We start from the raw sequence: 18,894 nt of genomic DNA, 5'->3' as shown, positions 1-18,894 counted from the left end.
AGAAGTCGGAAAGTACTTCTTATAGAACTCTTCTTGAAAAACATTCCAGGTGATATAGTCATCACCCTGCTGCAGAAGACGTCGGATACCTTGCCACCAATGGGACGCTTCACCTGTGAGCATATAGGTAGCAAACTCGACACGCTGCCCTTCAGGTACCACTTGTGCTTGCAGTGCTCGCTCTATAGCCTAAAACCATGTATCAGCCTCAGTCGAGCTAGTAGTTCCCTTGAACTTAGGCGGATTAACCTTCAAAAAGTTTGCCAGTGTCATCGGGCCCTGAACTCCACCTCCATCATTACCATGGTTGTTCATCTGTTGACCAAGAGCCTCAGCAGTGGCTTGCATAGCAGCAGCCATGTTCTCCAACGCAGTCATAAAGTTCACCGGGTCGTTAGGGTTATTCTCCGGTGCACGAGCATTCATACGACCTCCCACACTACCTCTACCGCGTCCACGAGGTGCCATCTGGTTCCTATACATACCAAACAATCGATATTAAGTTGATCAGTCTCAATATCGGAAGTCTAGTACTTCAAAGTCCCAAATGCATGCTCATGAACGTTTATGCCAATTATATCAAGCAGATATACTAATAGCACATAACACACACATAGAGAATGCACAGAAGCATAGTCAGTCCATCCCTCAGGCTCTACAGGAATGAACTGCTCTGATACCATAATGTAACACCCTACCATACAGAGTCCTATGCTTAAGTCATAATTCAGAGATGGTGGTGCACGAAATTGTGATCAATACTTTTCACAACTCAAATAATCCCCGGTAATGAATCCAAAAACTTGGTGTTCAATACCATGGCATAAACACAACTTCGCACAACTAACCAGCAAGTGCACTAGGTCGTCCAAGTAATAAACCTTATGCGAGTAAGGGTCGATCCCACGGAGATTGTTGGTATGAAGCAAGCTATGGTCACCTTGTAAATCTCAGTCAGGCAGACTCAAATGGGTAATGGTGATATATGAATAAAACATAAAGATAAAGATAGAGATACTTATGTATATCATTGGTGAGAGCTTCAGATAAGCGTATGAAGATGCTGTCCCTTCCGTCTCTCTGCTTTCCTACTATCTTCATCCAATCCTTCTTACTCCTTTCCATGGCAAGCTTATGCAAGGGTTTCACCGTTGTCAGTGGCTACCTCCCATCCTCTCATTGGAAATGTTCAACGCACCCTGTCACGGCACGGCTATCCATCTGTCGGTTCTCAATCAGGCCGGAATAGAATCCAGTGATTCTTTTGCGTCTGTCACTAACGCCCCGCCTTCAGGAGTTTGAAGCACGTCACAGTCATTCAATCATTGAATCCTACTCAGAATACCACAGACAAGGTTAGACCTTCCGGATTCTCTTGAATGCTGCCATCAGTTCTTGCCTATACCACGAAGACTCTAATCTTAAGGAATGGCTGGCTCGTTTGTCAGGCGAGCACTCGGTTGTCAGGCGATCAACCATGCATCATGTATCAGGAATCCAAGAGATATTCACCCAATCTAAGGTAGAACGGAGGTGGTTGTCAGTCACACGTTCATAGGTGAGAATGATGATGAGTGTCACGGATCATCACATTCATCAAGTTGAAGAACAAGTGATATCTTGGACAAAGAATGAGCGGAATTGAATAGAAGAATAATAGTAATTGCATTAATACTCGAGGTACAGCAGAGCTCCACACCTTAATCTATGGTGTGTAGAAACTCCACCATTGAAAATACATAAGAACAAGGTCTAGGCATGGCCGTGAGGCCAGCCCCCAGTGATCAAAAGATTCAAAAATCTCAAGATCGAAAGATGATAATACATTAGTAAAAAGGTCCTACTTATAGGGAACTAGTAGCCTAAGGATTACAAAGATGAGTAAATGACATAAAAATCCTCTTCCGGGCCCACTTGGTGTGTGCTTGGGCTGAGCAATGAAGCATTTTTCGTGTAGAGACTCTTCTTGGAGTTAAACGCCAGCTTTTGTGCCAGTTTGGGCGTTTAACTCCCATTTTGGTGCCAGTTCCGGCGTTTAACGCTGGGAAATCTGAAGGTGACTTTGAACGCCGGTTTGGGCCATCAAATCTTGGGCAAAGTATGGACTATCATATATTGCTGGGAAGCCCAGGATGTCTACTTTCCAACGCCGTTGAGAGCGCGCCAATTGGGCTTCTGTAGCTCCAGAAAATCCACTTCGAGTGCAGGGAGGTCAGAATCCAACAGCATCTGCAGTCCTTTTCAGTCTCTGAATCAGATTTTTGCTCAGGTCCCTCAATTTCAGCCAGAAAATACCTGAAATCACAGAAAAACACACAAACTCATAGTGAAGTCCAGAAGAGTGAATTTTAACTAAAAACTAATAAAAATATACGAGGAACTCAACTAAAACTACTAAAAACATACTAAAAACAATGCCAAAAAGCGTACAAATTATCCGCTCATCGGATGGCAAGGTATTACAACCTCTAAAATAAAAATTTAGTACGTATAGTAGTATGAATGATTGATTATAACTAGGAGCCTTTGTAGAAAAATGGGTAAACAAAAAAATCGCAACTCGAAAGCGCAACACTCCGATCGATAACGTAATGAACAAGGATAACCAACGCGAGATTATATATATACAAAGGAGTGTCAAAAATAGGAATATCAGGACTCAAGATCCGGCTGCGAAGATAACCGGTCCGAGCATAGAAATATATACATATGATAAAATAAGGAAAACCCCAAAGGAAACCCAAAGGGACACAAATACAGAAACCTATTCTCCAAAATCTCCCATAAGAGGAGTCATCACAGTTTGTATTATTTAGTGGAGATAAAAGTATCTAAGCAAAATATATAAACCAAAACATAGTCCCGAGAACAAAGGATCTTCGCAAATCTAGAAGTCTCCAGCATGCCTCAGCGGGAAACCTCACGTCCTGCATCTGAAAACCACAAAATCCGCATGGGTGAGAACCAGAGGTCCCCAGCATGGTAACAGCTTCCACATATATAATACATAATAATAGAGGAAAGCCGAAGGCAATCCTAGAACTTCCTCCAGACAATTCAAAGCTTATAAACAAGCTAAACCAGATAAGGGCATCTGACTAAAGATTCTTCAGTCTAACTAATACTTTCCTTTCCAATTCCTTCAAACCTCCCAACCACCAGCAGGAGTATAATGTAGCAACCACAGTTATATCAGACAAGAAATATACAATTAGGAACAAGTAAGATATTTAGACAACTAGCAAGTAATATGCAGTCAAATAGGCAATCTCAAACAATTCATATAGTATGCATATGATGAATGCCTGTTCCTAGTGGCTGATGATATCATCTGTCGGTTATAGAGCCAACCCGACAAGTCCTGGTAGCTAACCATTGGACTGTCCCTCTGTCACGCATCCCCAACTTGAGTTATACTCGTTATAAACTTGATCATAATCATGATCTATATCCATCACCCTCACTGGTGAATATTTACGGGGGCGAGCTCATCCGGGTCTTTCACAGTGCCCGGCCACACTTATGACATAGGGTCAAAAGAGCTTCGAGTCTCAACCTGGAGCACGTGGTGGCTAGCCACTGCTTCCTCCCAGGGAAACTCTCATCTCCAACAGTGGAAGTGCAACATTCACAATTCATTCAACAGCATATATGCATTTGTACATGGCCATAATCATGGCTCCGCCGTAACACGGCAATAATCTAGCCTTCCGGCTCACGGTTAAATCCATAACCAGCCCATTGGCATCACGGTTAAATCCATAACCAGCCCATTGGCATCACGGTTAAATCCATAACCAGTCATCTCATTAACAAATACGGCCTTTCGGCCCATGGCATAACAAGCACTTCCACCACCATCCTCCGCATCTCACATAATCATGCTTGATCCTCAATGATCATTCATTTTTCCCTTGCTTCACTCGCAAGTTACCACATTCAATAGCCTTTCTTCTCAAAGCTAGACATATCATAATGATTTAAGATATAAGTGGTGAGATCGGAGGCTTAGAAGTATGAGTTTTGGCTTTTAAAACTCAAAAAATCAACTTTGGGATGAAAACAGGGCCACGCGTACGCGCACGCGTGGATGGCCTCAAAACTCATCGACGCGCAAGCGTCATGCACGCTAACGCGTGGATTAAAAATTTGCCAATTAACGCGCACGCGTCAACCACGCGTACACGTGGGCATTCTCGTGCCCCAGGCACAACACTGGCACAGTTCTGGCATAACTCTCTGGAAAATGGCTGGGCATTGGGTGCAGCACAATCGGCGCGCCCGCGCACATCACGCGCATGCGTGGATGGCGCTTTCTGGAAGATCGGCGCATACGCGCCAGGTGCGCCCACGCGCAAGGGGTCATTCTGCTAAAAAATTTTTCTAAGTTAAAAGCTGCAGAATTCACAGATTCAACCCCCAATCTTCCGACGGACATAACTTCCTCATTTTAAATCGTTTTTCACCCGTTCTTCGAATGGCATAGACATCCTGGATCCAATTTCATTTCTAAACAGATTTGGCACAAAACAGAGATCCGTAGTCCAAGTTATGTCCCGTCAAAGTATGCCCAAAAACCATATTTTTCATACAAAACCACAAAGTGCCATTTTCAAAACAAGCAATTTCCAACTCTTTTCAAAATCTATCAAAACATGCCAATTTCATCCCTTTTCTTTGAAATCAGTCAAAACATATCAAATTTAACATCAAGCCTCCTCAACTCACACATTGACACTTTACCACAATTTACAAAATCACTATCTCATCATTTTAACCCACTTCACCCAAGTGGCTCAAACTCAAACATATTGACATATCATATACTATTCCTCATGCCAATTTTCAACAACACCAATTCCAATAAATCATCATTGTACACAATTAATATCATACTCACCATCAACATGGTTCAACCCACAATTCAACCATAACCAATCATCAAGCATATATCACAACATGCATATTTATCATACATCATACTACCAAGGCATCAATAATCATCATCACATATATGACCACATCATATATTTCAACCATTCAACAACATCAACAATTCAATGCCTATCTTAGGGCCTCTAGCCTAAGTATTTTCTACCACAGTACATATTAGATACGGGAAACCGAAACCATACCTTAGCCGATTTCCCAAGCTCAATCGGAGCACTTCCAAACCACTTATCCACAAGCTCTCAAGGCCTCAAAACCTCCAAGAACAGATTTTTTACCACCAAACCCTTCTCCAAGCTTTTCAAAATCACCAATCAAGTTCCAATATTCACATATACACAACCTAAGCCACAATCATCATACCCATACACAACATCTCAAAACCCAAACATCATAAAATCACAAATTACACTAGGGTTGAGAATCTTACCACACCCAAGGTCCAAGGAGACAAGATTAACCTTCTCCTTCAAGAGAGTTGGGTCCTATAACATCAAAGAGCCCAAAATCTCAACATTTTTGCTCATAAAACTCGAAAACAAGGCTGGAATTTCGAAGAGCAAAACGTGGCTTACCTCAAGATTAATTGTATGAGTTTTGTAGAGCTCTCCGCGGTGAACGCGTGGCCGTAAACGGAGCGGCAATCGGAGCTCTAGATCAAAAGTTATGGTGGTTTGAAGATCAAGTGAGAGAAAGAACTTGAGAGAGTGTTCTTCCTCCCCTCTCTTCAATTTCAGCGTGAGTGTGTAACAAATGAGGAGAGAGAGTGCTGAAAACTAGGGTTTTGGTTTAATTATGTTGGGCCAAGGGCCCACTTTGGGTCCGGTTGGCCCGGTTTGGCCCGTTCGGTCCAATGTTGGTCCGAATTCCATAAAATTGGTACCGAAATTCTCGCCTCAATCTCCTCTATCATATTTAGCCATAAAAATCAGATTTTAGGCTTTCTAGAATAAATTCTCATTTATGGGTTAATTAGCCGTTGATTAACCGGGTTTTATAGTTTTCTCTCAACACCATTAGGGTTTATATTAGGGTTTTAGATTTCAAGTGCCATTTCCATTTTTGATCTTGCATTTGTGCTAGCCTCTATTGTAAGTATCTCTTAATTGCTACTCTTTATAGCTACAATTTTGATACTCTTTCTTGTAATTAAAGTCATAGGGTTTAGGGTTTAGGGTTAGTGTTAATATATATATATATATATATATATATATATATATATATATATATTGCAATTTTTATCTCTTGTTGATAATTTTCATGATTGATGATTGTTATATGCTTGGTTGAGTTGCTATTGTTGCTCTTGATCATTTGTTGCTCATAGTTTCATGCATTTTCTCAATTTTGCCATGTTTAGTGTTTATGCCCACCAAGTGTTTGTGGAAATGTCAATCTTAATTATGGGCTAACTTTTCACCTCTTGGCTTGGAAAAAATGAGCAATTGGGTTCCTAGAGTTGGAATGTCCAACATTTAGTGATAATTCTTGGATTGTTAATTGTTTTTGTTTCTACTAACGTACGCTAACTTGTTGCTAAGGTAATTAGCAAGTGAGTTAGGATTTGTGGATTAAGAACAACTATGCTCATTTGACTTACTCTTTGATGTAAGAGTTAACTAAGTCAGATTACTCCATTACAATTGTCATAGTTTTGGTTGCAACAAGGAAAGGAATCCCTAGCTCATCCCAAGCCAAGATCCCATTTATGTTTTGAATCACACACACACATACATACATCAATCACTCTTATATCTTACTTATTTATATTACATAGCTAATTCTTTAATTCCTTTATTGGTTCATTAATTGTAATTTTGAATGTTCTTTTGTTTCTTTATTTGTTCATCTCTTTATTAAATCCCCTTTGATTATAACAACCGAAATTGCACACTCATTGATCACTAGTGTCCTTGGGAGATGACCCGAGAAGTAAAACTCCCGGTATTATGTTTGGTTTTGAATTGTGATAATTTGTCCTTCCAAACTTTGATTAGAGGTTATTTGTTGGTAGGGAACAATACTAGCAACGGAATTATTTTGTGAAAATTCCTAACCGATGGAAACCTCTCGGATCAATAACCATAGCTTGCTTCAAATCACAATCCTCCTGGGATCAACCCTGACTCACTCAGGTATTACTTGGACGACCCAGTGCACTTGCTGGTTCAATAGTGCGAAGTGTAATTCTGTGCTACCAAGTTTTTGGCGCCGTTGCCGGGGATTATTTGAGTTTGGACAACTGACGGATTATCTTGTTGCTTAGATTAGGTAAATTTTCTTTTCTTTACATGTTTAGTTTTATTTTATCTGAGTCTTTTATGTTCTTCTTCTTTTTCGAAAAAAATAAAAAAAATTTCAAAAACCTTTTCTTTTCTTTATTTAATCTTTGTTTTTGGTTTGAGTCTTTTGTTTGTGTTCTTGTTGAATTTTCGAATTTCTTGAGTCCTTTTCTAAAAAAATTTTCAAAATTAGTGTCTTTTGTTTGAGTCTTGTGTCAATCTTTAAATTTGGTGTCTTCTTGTGTCTTTTTTTTTAATTTTCAAAAAATTGTGTCTTTGGTTTTCAAAATTTTTAAGTTTGGTGTCCTTTGCATGTTCTTGTTTTCTTTGAATTCTTTGAGTTTTGTACTTGGTGTTTTTCTTGATCTTTAAAGTGCTCTTGTTTTTTTTCTTGTTTTGATCTTAAAATTTTTAAATTTGGTGTCTCTTTATGTTTTTCTTTGCAATTTTTGCACACTACGTGTTTTTAGATCTAAAAATTTTAAGTTTGGTATCTTTTTGTTGTTTTTCTCTTTCTTCATTAAATTCAAAAATAAAAAAAATAAAAATAAAAAATAAAATATCTTTCCTTATCTTTATCTTAATTTTTGAAAAGTACAACAAGTTTTTCAAATTTTAATTTCAAAATCATTATCTTGGTTATAATTTCAAAATTCAAATCATTTCAAAAATCATATCTCTTTCAAATCTTTATCTTATCTTGTTTCAAATTCAAAATTCAAAAAATTTAAAATTCAAAATTCAAAAATCTTATCCTATCTTATGTCAAATTCGAAATTTAAAATTCAATTTCAAAATTTAAAAATCAAAAATTTCAAATTTCAAAATCAAATCTTTTTCAAAAATCAAATTTCAAATCTTATCTTCTTCAACTTCTTTTCAAATCTTTTCTTTTAAAATTTGATTCTTTCTTATCTTATCTTTTCTTTTAAAATTTGAATTTCAAATCTTTTTAAATTAGAAACTAACTTTTTTATTTTGATTTCAAATCTTTTGATTTAAAATTTATCTTTTCTTAACTTCCTTATCTTATCTTTCTTATCTAACTTATCTTATCTTTAATTTAAAATCTTTTCTATCTTATCTTCTAAATTTTAAAATTAAATCTTTTTCAAATCTTTTCAATTCTTATCTTATCTTGTTAATTTTTTCAAATATTTTTAAAAGAAAATCTTTTCTAATCTTCTATTTTATCTTATTTTCAAATCTTTCTTATTTTTCCAATACACACGACACTCAACCTTCATCAACTAAGATTGATGAGTATAAGGCTAAAATGCCATTTCCTCAGAAACTCTGTCAAGAGGAAAAAGATAAACAGTTTGCCCGCTTTGCAGATTATCTTAGAACATTAGAGATCAAGATCCCTTTTGCAAAGGCTCTTGTACAGTTACCTTCTTATGCTAAGTTCATGAAGGACATCTTAAATCATAAGAAGGATTGGAGAGAAACAGAAACAGTACTCCTCACTTAAGAGTGTAGTGCAACCATTCAAAATAACTTACCAGAGAAACTTAAGGATCATGGAAGTTTTATGATACCATGCACTCTAGGGAATGCTTGCAAAAGGACAGCTCTATGTGACCTTGGAGAAAGCATTAACCCAATACCTGCTTCATTAATAAAGAGGCTTTGCTAGACTGAGAAACTCAGACTAACCTGCATATGCCTTCAACTTGCTGATGGTTCTATTAAGATACCATTAGTTGAAGACATGATTGTCAGAGTTGGACCTTTTGCTTTTTCCACTGACTTCATGGTGTTGGATATGGAAGGGCACAAGAGTTCATCCCTTATCCTAGGGAGACCCTTCCTAGTTACAAGACGGACCCTTAATGATGTTGAAAAAGGGGAAGTAACCCTGAGAGTTAATGAGGAAAGTTTGTACTAAATGCTATCAAGGCTATGCAGCATCCAAGTACCCCAGAGGAATGCATGAGCATTGACCTCATTGATTCCCTGGTAGAAGAAGTAAATATGGCTGCTGGACTCAAAGAAAGGTTGAATGACATCCTTACTGATGCTCGGCCTGATTTAAGGGAATCTCTGAAAATTCCTAAGGAAAAGGAGAAGCCTCCAAAGCTTGAGCTCAAGCCATTACCATCTTCCCTGAAATATGCATTTCTGGGAGATAGAGATACTTACCTTGTGATCATAAGCTCTGCCTTAGAGCCACAGGAAGAAGAAGCACTAATTCAAGTGCTCTAGACACACAAGACCGCCCTTGGGTGGACTATAAGTGACCTTAAAGGCATTAGCCCGACCCGATGCATGTACAAAATCCTACTGGAGGGTGACGCCAAACCAGTGGTGCAATCACAAAGGCGACTGAATCTGGCTATGAAAGAAGTAGTGCAGAAGGAAGTCACTAAGCTCTAGGAGGCTGAGATTATTTATCCCATTTCTGATAGCCCTTGGGTGAGCCCTGTCCAAGTTGTTCCTAAGAAGGGAGGCATGACAATGGTTCATAATGAAAAGAATGAACTGATTCCTACAAGGACAGTTACAGGGTAGCGTATGTGCATTGACTATAGAAGGCTCAATAACGCCACCAGGAAGGATCATTTTCCTTTACCATTTATTGAACAAATGCTAGAGAGACTAGAAAGGCATGTGTTTTATTATTTCCTGGATAGATATTCCGGGTATAATCAAATAGCAGTGGATCCACAAGATCAAGAGAAGACAACATTCACATGCCCATATGGCATGTTTGCCTACAGGCGAATACCATTTGGTCTGTGCAATGCACCTGCCACCTTTCAGAGATGTATGTTATCCATTTTCTCTGATATGGTAGAAAAGTTTCTTGAAGTGTTCATGGATGACTTTTCTGTCTTTGGAGACTTATTTGACTCCTGCCTTGATCATTTGTCCCTAGTGCTAAAAAGATGCCAACAGACAAACCTAGTTCTAAACGGGAAAAAATGCCACTTCATGGTGACTGAAGGCATTGTTCTTGGCCATCGAATTTCAAACAAAGCAATAGAAGTAGATCAAGCTAAGGTAGAAGTGATTGAACGATTGCCACTACCTACTAATGTCAAGGCAATCAGAAGTTTCCTAAGACATGCAGGATTTTACAAGAGGTTCATAAAATATTTTTTGAAAATTGCAAAACCCCTGTGTAATTTATTGGCCACTGATGTTCAATTTGTATTTGACCAAGAATGTATGCATGCCTTTGAAACCTTGAAAGCCAAGCTTGTCACTGCTCCTATCATCTTTGCACCAAATTAGGGCTTGCCATTCGAATTGATGTGTGATGCCAGTGATCATGCCATTGAAGCAATTCTAGGGCATAGATATGACAAGCTTCAGCACGTCATTTATTATGCCAGTCGTATCCTAAATGACGCACAGAAAAACTACACCACAACAGAAAAGGTATTACTTGCAGTGGTTTATGCCATTGACAAATTTAGATCTTACCTAGTAGGATCCAAGATCATTATCTACACTGACCATGCTGCTCTAAAGTATCTACTCACCAAGCAAGATTCTAAGCCTAGACTTATAAGATGGGTATTACTCCTGCAAGAGTTCGATATAGAAATTAGAGACAGAAAGGGTACAGAAAATCAAGTGGCTGACCACTTGTCTAGGATTGAACCAGTAGCAGGGACTTCTCCTCCCTCCACTGACATATCCGAAACCTTTCCAGATGAGCAACTCTTTGCCATCTGGATGGCACCTTGGTTAGCAGACATTGGAAATTACAAGGCTATAAGATTTATTCCCAAGGAGTACAATAGGCAGCAAGCTCGAAACTCATGTATGATGCAAAGTACTACTTGTGGGATGAGCCATATCTCTTTAAGAGATGCTCGGATGGAATAATCCGACACTGTGTGTCTGAAGAAGAGGCACAAAGAATCCTATGGCATTGCCATGGCTCAAACTATGTAGGACACTTTGGAAGTGAGCGGACAGCCACCAAGGTTCTCCAAAGTGGCTTCTACTAGCCCACACTCTTTAAGGACTCTAGAGAGTTTGTCTGTAACTGTGACAGTTGGCAAAGAGCTGGCAATCTCCCTCATGGTCATGACATGCCTCAATACGGGATCCTAGAGATTGAGCTGTTTGATGTGTGGGGCATAGACTTTATGGGACCCTGCCCGACTTCATACTCAAATATCTACATCCTTGTGGCAGTAGATTATGTGTCTAAATGGGTTGAAGCAATAGTATCACCCACTAATGACACCAGAGTAGTAATGAAGTTCCTCCAAAAGAATATCTTCAGCAGATTTGGTGTCCCTCGGTCGCTAATTAGTGATGGAGGTACCCATTTCTACAACAGACAGTTGGATTCTATCTTAAGCCGTTACGGAGTTTGCCATAAAGTAGAAACACTGTATCACCCTCAAACAAATGGGCAAGCTGAAGTCTCAAATAGAGAATTAAAGTGAATCTTAGAGAGAACAGTAAGCTCTTCTAGAAAGGATTGGGCTAGAAAGCTTAACGATGCTTTATGTGCATACAGAATAGCTTTTAAAACCCCTATAGGAACATCACCATATCAGCTGGTGTATGGAAAATCCTGTCATTTACCAGTGGAACTAGAACACAAGGCCTATTGGGCTACTAGATTCCTTAACCTTGAAAGTAAAAGAACTCTTGACTAATAAAAGCAAAGGAAATAACAAGAAAGTAGATGACAAGAACTAATAAAAGAAAGTAAAAGAACTCTTGGCTAAGGCTTGGAAATTGAGATCACCATCCTTGTTTACAAACCATGTATTGGCAATTATGAGAAACCGAGCTCATTAGGTCTACTTCTATACTTGAAGTATGTCAAATGGCTTGACCAAAATCAATCCATAAGTCCTAACCTAGCTACTAATTGACTTAGTAGTAGGCTAGTGTCAATGGTTATCAAATTGACCACATAGGATTCTCAAATCATCGATTCAATGAGACCCAATGACTCAAGGTCACTCAATTCCCTTAGCCTAGACCAAGAGTAAAGAAAACTACTTACTAACTAGTGAAAAGATTTCATCAAACACCTAGAGTGCAATAAAAGCAAACATCATAAATTGCAAGAATTAACAAAAGCCATAACTTAAATGAACAAGAAATCAACAATAGCAATGATGATAAACATGAAAGAGACATGGAAACATAAATTGCATTAAAGGAAATCCAAATCCAACATGAGCATTCATAAAACTAAAGAGAGGCATAAAAAAGGAAATTAACACTACAAACTAAGAAAATGAAGATGAAGGAACAAGAGAATGTAAAGGAAACTAGATGAGAACAAGAAATTGAACCTAGATCTAAGATGCAAATGAACTTAAGAACCCTAATTCTAGAGAGAAGAGGGAGCTTCTCTCTCTAGAAAACTAACCTACATGATGCTCTCCTACAACTAAGTGCTCCCCCTTGACCCATCTTGAATTCTGCATGAAATAGTCTCTGGAAATCAATTGGATTTGGGCCTGGAAAGCTTAGAAATCGCCCCCAGTATTTTCACTTTAATGAGGTCACGTGCTTGCTGTGACGCGTACGCATGGGCTACGTGTACGCGTCATCTGGCGTTTCACTTCTCATGCGTACGCGTCATGTCACGTGTACGCGTCGCCTAGCGACCTTATCTCCACGCGTGCGCATCGATGTATGCACTCCAAATCTTTATTTTTCCATGAATTCTCCACTTTGCGCTTTTCTCTTCAACCCTTTGATCCATTCCTAGCCCTTTTCAACCTGAATTCACTAACAAACACATCAAGGCATCGAGTGGAATCAAAGGTGAATTAAAATTACCAATTTAAGGGCCTAAAAAGCATGTTTTTACACTTAAGTACAACTTTAAGGAGAATTACAAAACCATGCTATTTCATTGAATAAATGTGAGAAAAGTTGATAAAATTCCCTAAATTAAGCACAAGATAAACCACAAAATTGGGGTTTATCAATCTGTCTGTCTGGAACGCAAGGGATTGAGGATGCAAAAGGCAAGCCAAACCAGCTGAAAAGAATGAACCTCAAGCCAATTGCTAGAGGATGGATAGACTTCATTGGGCGTTGTATACTCCCTACTAGTAATCACTCTGAAGTCACTATTCAGAGAATTGTGATGATTCACTACATCATGATGGGGAATGAGGTAGAAGTTCACCAAATAATCCCCCGTGAGATGTACAAGTTGGCAAACAGAATGTCCACTCATGCCATGCTGGCCTATTCAAATCTTATCTTTTGTCTATGCCAAGAGGCTAAAGTCCTGCTTCATGTAGACACATTTATTCCAGTGGAAAGCCCAATCACTAAGCAAGTGAGGGAAAGCTCCAAGATACCAGAGGATCATCCCAAAAGGAAGACACTGGAGCCTCCTCAAGAGATCCCTCCAATTGAGTACTGGGATCAGCTGAAGGCATCTATGATACACTTACATACCACCTTAGATCAACTAAGAGAGGAGTAGAAAGATCAGACTAGCATAATCTGCAAACTGATCAAAGAGCAAGAGAAGCAAGGGGCGAGATAGAGGAGTTGAAGCGCTAGAAGCTCTCTCCTGAAGAGCCCAGCGCCCCTCAAGCTTGAGGTTGTTGAGTTTCAACCCTGTGACTATTCCAATTCTTATTTTTCATATTTCTGTTATTCTAATTCTTGTCTTCCATATTTAGGTTTACATGATTACTAGTAGTATTTAGGTTTTTATTTTTATTTTCCTGTCTTTTAATTTAAGAGTCGCATAAGCATTAGTAATAATTAAGCTTTTATTATTATCAATTAGCTATAAATTATTCCTCTTATCATCATTAAACATGAATAAAATATTAATTTTTAGAAGAATTAAAGATACATAAATTTTAGAGTTTTATAATAAGAAAAGTCAATTATTTTGATGTGGAGGCATTGCTTTTGTTTTCTGAATGTTTGAATAAACAGTGCATAATTGAAGTTGGAATTAAGAATGTTGCCTCTTGAAAGAATGATGAAAAAGGAAAAGTATTATTGGTAATCTAAAAAATCCAAAATTGATTGTTAAAGCAAGAAAAAGCAGCAAAATCAAAAGGAAAAAGCATGTTGCAAAAGAAAGAAAAAATGCATGCGAAAAAAAAAGAGAAAAAGCAAGCAGAAAAAGCCAATAGCTCTTTAAACCAAAAAACAAGAACCAAAAGCCAATAAACCTTTAAACCAAAAGGCAAGGGTAAAAGGATCCAAAGATCCTAAAAGTGTGCTTAAGAACTCTGGACACCTCTTTCTGGGGATTCTAGCAAAGCTGAATCACAATCCGGAAGGGTTCACCCAGTTAAGTGTTTGAGACATTTATATATCCGGTGGTAATACTGGAAAACAAAGTGCTTAGGGTCACGACCAAGACTCTAAATTCTGTGTTCAAGAATAAAAAACTAAACTAGAAGAATCAATAATATCATCTGGATTCTAAGTTCCTAAAAAGACCAACATTTCTGAGTTTCAATGGATACTGAGATGCCAAAACTATTCCGAAGCAAAAAGCTACTAACTCCTACTCATCTAATTGAAACTGAGCTTCATTGGAAACTGAGCTTCATTCTATCTTACTCTTCTTTTTATTCTACTTTGTTTTCAGTTGCGTAGAGACAAGCAACAATTTAAGTTTGGTATTCTGATGAGCAGATATTTTATACGCCTTTTGGAATCATTTTCATATAGTTTTTAGTATATTTTGTTTAAGTTTTATTAAGTTTTTATAGGTTTTAGTGCAAAATTCACATTTTTGGATTCTACTTTTAGTTTGTGTGTTTCTAGGAAATTTCAGGTATTTTCTGGCTGAAATTGAGGAGTTGGAGCAAAAGTCTGATTCAGAGGCAGATAAAGCACTGCAGATGCTGTCCGGATCTAACCTCCTTGCACTTGAAAGAGCTTTTGTAGAGTTACAGAAGTTCAAATGGAGCGTTCACAATAGCTATGGAAAGCTAACATCCAGGGTTTTCCAGAAATATATAATAGATCATACTTTGCTTCAGAATTGAAGGCCCAGAACTGGCGTTCCACGCCAGCCTCCTGCCTTGTTCTGCCGTCCAACGCCCCCAAGGGAGTAGCTAGTTTTCCAACATCTAAGAAGGATTTCCTAGCCAGTGTTCAACATCCTAGATGCCTCCTAGCACATGGATCTCAATCAAGCTCAGCCCAAACACTCACCAAGTGGGCCCTAGAAGTTAATTTTAGCACTAAAAGACTATTTTACCCTTTTTATGCAATCCTTAGTCATTAGTTTAGTATTTAAGGGAGAAGATCACATAGACACACGAGCTCTTGCATCATATTTTTGAATTCCATCATTGTATTTTCTATCAGTGTGAGTTTCTAAACCTCCTAAGTTGAGGGGATGAGCTTTGCTGAGTTTTATGGATTAATAAAATTACTACTGTTCTATTTCAATTCATGTTCGATTATCTATTCTAAGATGTATCTTCGTTCTTCATCAATATGAATGCGTTGAACTAGCATAAGGTTATCTCATTCTACATGGGTTTAGAGTGAGTCTTTCATTGGACAATGATGAACCACTAGCTTGATTATATATCTCTTAGACGGTTAATCCACGACTTTGTTGGGGACTTCTCGAAATATCAGTTTAGCCGAGGTATAAGGAGATTAGAGTCTTTGTGCTAGAGGCTAGAACCAAGGCATAGCATCCTCTGATCCGAAAGATTCGACCTTGTCTGTGCCATTTTGAGTAGGATCGCCAACGAGAATGAACTAAGAAGCTTCACCTTCAATCAGATTGGATCCGCACTAACCCTAGGGTTCAGATCTAGAGGAGTGTTAGCGATCTCTTAAAAAAGACGTTAATCGCATACAGTCTGCCATAGAACAAATCTTTCACAGTTGAAGAACATAGTAAGATCAAAATTAATCCAGAAGAACAAAGCATCTCCAAGCCTTAACCATCTTCTTTTAACTGGTTATAATCAAAATAGTAATTCCATCTTATCCCAATTTTATGCGTTTAAACAATCAATCAACTTTTCTATCCACCTGACTAAGTTCTACAAGATAACCATAGCTTGCTTCAAATCACAATTCTCGTGGGATCGACCCTAACTCACTCAGGTATTACTTGGACGACCCAGGGCACTTGCTGGTTCAATAGTGCGAAGTGTAGTTCCGCGCTACCACCTATGGAAATTATTAAAGTTCCTTGGTGGTAAGCTCGGATGACCCATCCTTGATGCTGCCATCTTATGTTCACTGTCTTCCAGCAGCTGACTCTTATTGACAAGCACTGTGGAATTCCGTATCTCCAGCAGAACTAATCAATGCATTAGCTAATCGTGAAGTCTTCCTTCATACTTCAAACACTTCCATTCTTCAAAATTATCTGGACTTCCCTGAAAGATCTTAGAGAATCGACACAAATCCTCAAATTTCCGAGTATATTCTATCACTGACATATTCCCCTATTTCAACTTCATCAGTTCCATTTCTTTAGCATCACAAACAGATCTAGAAAAATACTTTTTGTAAACTTCCTCCTTAAAAGTACCCCAGTCAATCTCTTCCATCTCCTACTTCAACAAGTGTTGCATTCTATGCCACCAATGTTCAGCTTCTCCCTCCATCATATAGGTCGCAAACTCCACGTGTTGTCTTTTTGGTACATGTTGTGCTCGCAATGACTTCTCAATACCACGGCACCAATTGTCTGCTTCAGTTGCAACAAGCATCCCCTTAAACTTGGTCAGATTCACTTTCAGAAAGGTTGCCAGTGTCATAGGGTTATCATGGCTTCCAGCGCCTTTATTATCATTACCGTCTCCACCACGCAAAGTCCCCCGTTACGATCTCCATTCCTTTCTCCTAAACGGTCAATTACTCGCGTTGTCGCAGTTGCCGTTTCATGCACAGCCTCGGCCATGGTGTTCATCACAGCAATAAAAGCATCCGCACCCCTCGTCGGTTCCTTTACAGGGTTCACACCACGCCTACCACGTCCTCGTCCCCGTGCAGCCATCAAAATCCTGTTCACACCCAACATGCAATATTAAGGTGATCAGTCTTAACATTTCAGGCAAAATGTAAATAGTTTCTAAAATAGAAACACAATGACAATCATATAATTCATATCACAAGGATATCCTATATGCATGAAACACAACTCAGAGAATGCAATGAAGCATGATTTAGTCCATATCCCCAGGCTTTAATAGCAACGAACTGCTCTAATACCAAATTATAATGACCCAATTTTCAGTATGTCGTGATCATACCAGAAACCGAGTGTTACCAACTTGCATACCCAAAACTTTAAATATTTACTACTAAGCCTGTAATCGAATTAGCGCACTATCAAATTTTTGGAGAAAAACTTTTATTTTATAAAAAGATTTTCGAGGACAGCTAATTAAACATACGCAAGCCATAGTTGGGAATCAAATAAAACATACACAAGGCCAACATTATATATGAACATAACATATAGCATAGATCATACATACATATAAAGGTACTATTATATATATATATATATATATATATATATATATATATATATATATATATATTATTTTAGAGGTCGTAATACCACACCTCCTCGTCTTTACGACTTAAGCAGAAAGCTATGTGTGGTAGTGTGTTACATTATGGTATCAGAGCAGTTCGTTCCTGTAGAGCCTGAGGGACGGACTGACTATGCTACTGTGCATTCTTTGTGTGTATGTCTATGTGCTATTAGGATATCTAATTGATATATGTGGCATAAACGTTCATGAGCATGCATTTGGGATTTTGAAGCACTAGACTTGTGATATCTAGATTAATCATCTTAATATCACTTGTTTGGTGTGTATAGGAACCAGATGGTGCCTCGTGGACGCAGTCGCAGGTGAGGCAGAGGTAGATTAGGTAATGCTAGTCCTAAACTGACAGGGAATAACCATGTAGACTTTATGGCAGCCCTGAAAAACATAGCTGCGGCTATGCTGCGACAGTCGAGGCACTGGGTAACTAGATGAACTATGGGAACAATGGGAATAATGGTGAAGAGGGTCCAATGATGCTTGCCTCTTTTCTGAAGGTGCACCCTCCGTTTTTCAGGGGGACCTCAAAGCCTACTAAAGCGGATAACTGGCTTCAGGCAATGGAACGGGCGCTGCAAGCTCAACAGGTTCCCGAGGAGCAGTAGGCTGAATTTGGGACTTATCAGTTGCAAGGTGAGGCCCAGTACTGGTGGCAGGGAACATGACATATCCTGTAACCTGAATAAGCTGTGGTACCGTTGGAAGTATTCTGAACAGAATTATATAGAAAGTACTTTCCCAGTTCAATTAGGAATGCCAAGGAGCTTAAGTTGCTGCAATTAAAACAAGACCAGATGATTGTTACTGAGTATACTAACAATTTTGAAGAACTGTGCTGGTTTAACCGCATTTGTCAAGGTGCTCTTGAGGATTTCGCTAAATAAAAGTGTATCAAATATGAGGGAGGCCTTCGGAGTGTCATTCTAAGCTCCGTTGCACCGATGGAAATTAGGGTGTTTTCTAAACATGTGAATAAGAGTAGGGTGGCTGAGGAGTGTGTGAGGAAGGTGGCAGTAGAGAATGGAAGTCAGCTGATACCTTTTCAGAGGGCCTAAGGAAGGAATTTTGCACAAAGGGGCAAAAATTTCAAGCGTGGAGGTTTTGTTCCACAACAGCAAATTTCAAGCGTGGAGGTTTTGGGT

This window comes from Arachis stenosperma, chromosome 5 (genome assembly GCF_014773155.1).
Source record: "Arachis stenosperma cultivar V10309 chromosome 5, arast.V10309.gnm1.PFL2, whole genome shotgun sequence".
NCBI lineage: Eukaryota > Viridiplantae > Streptophyta > Magnoliopsida > Fabales > Fabaceae > Arachis > Arachis stenosperma.
This window is presented reverse-complemented; position numbering follows the sequence as displayed.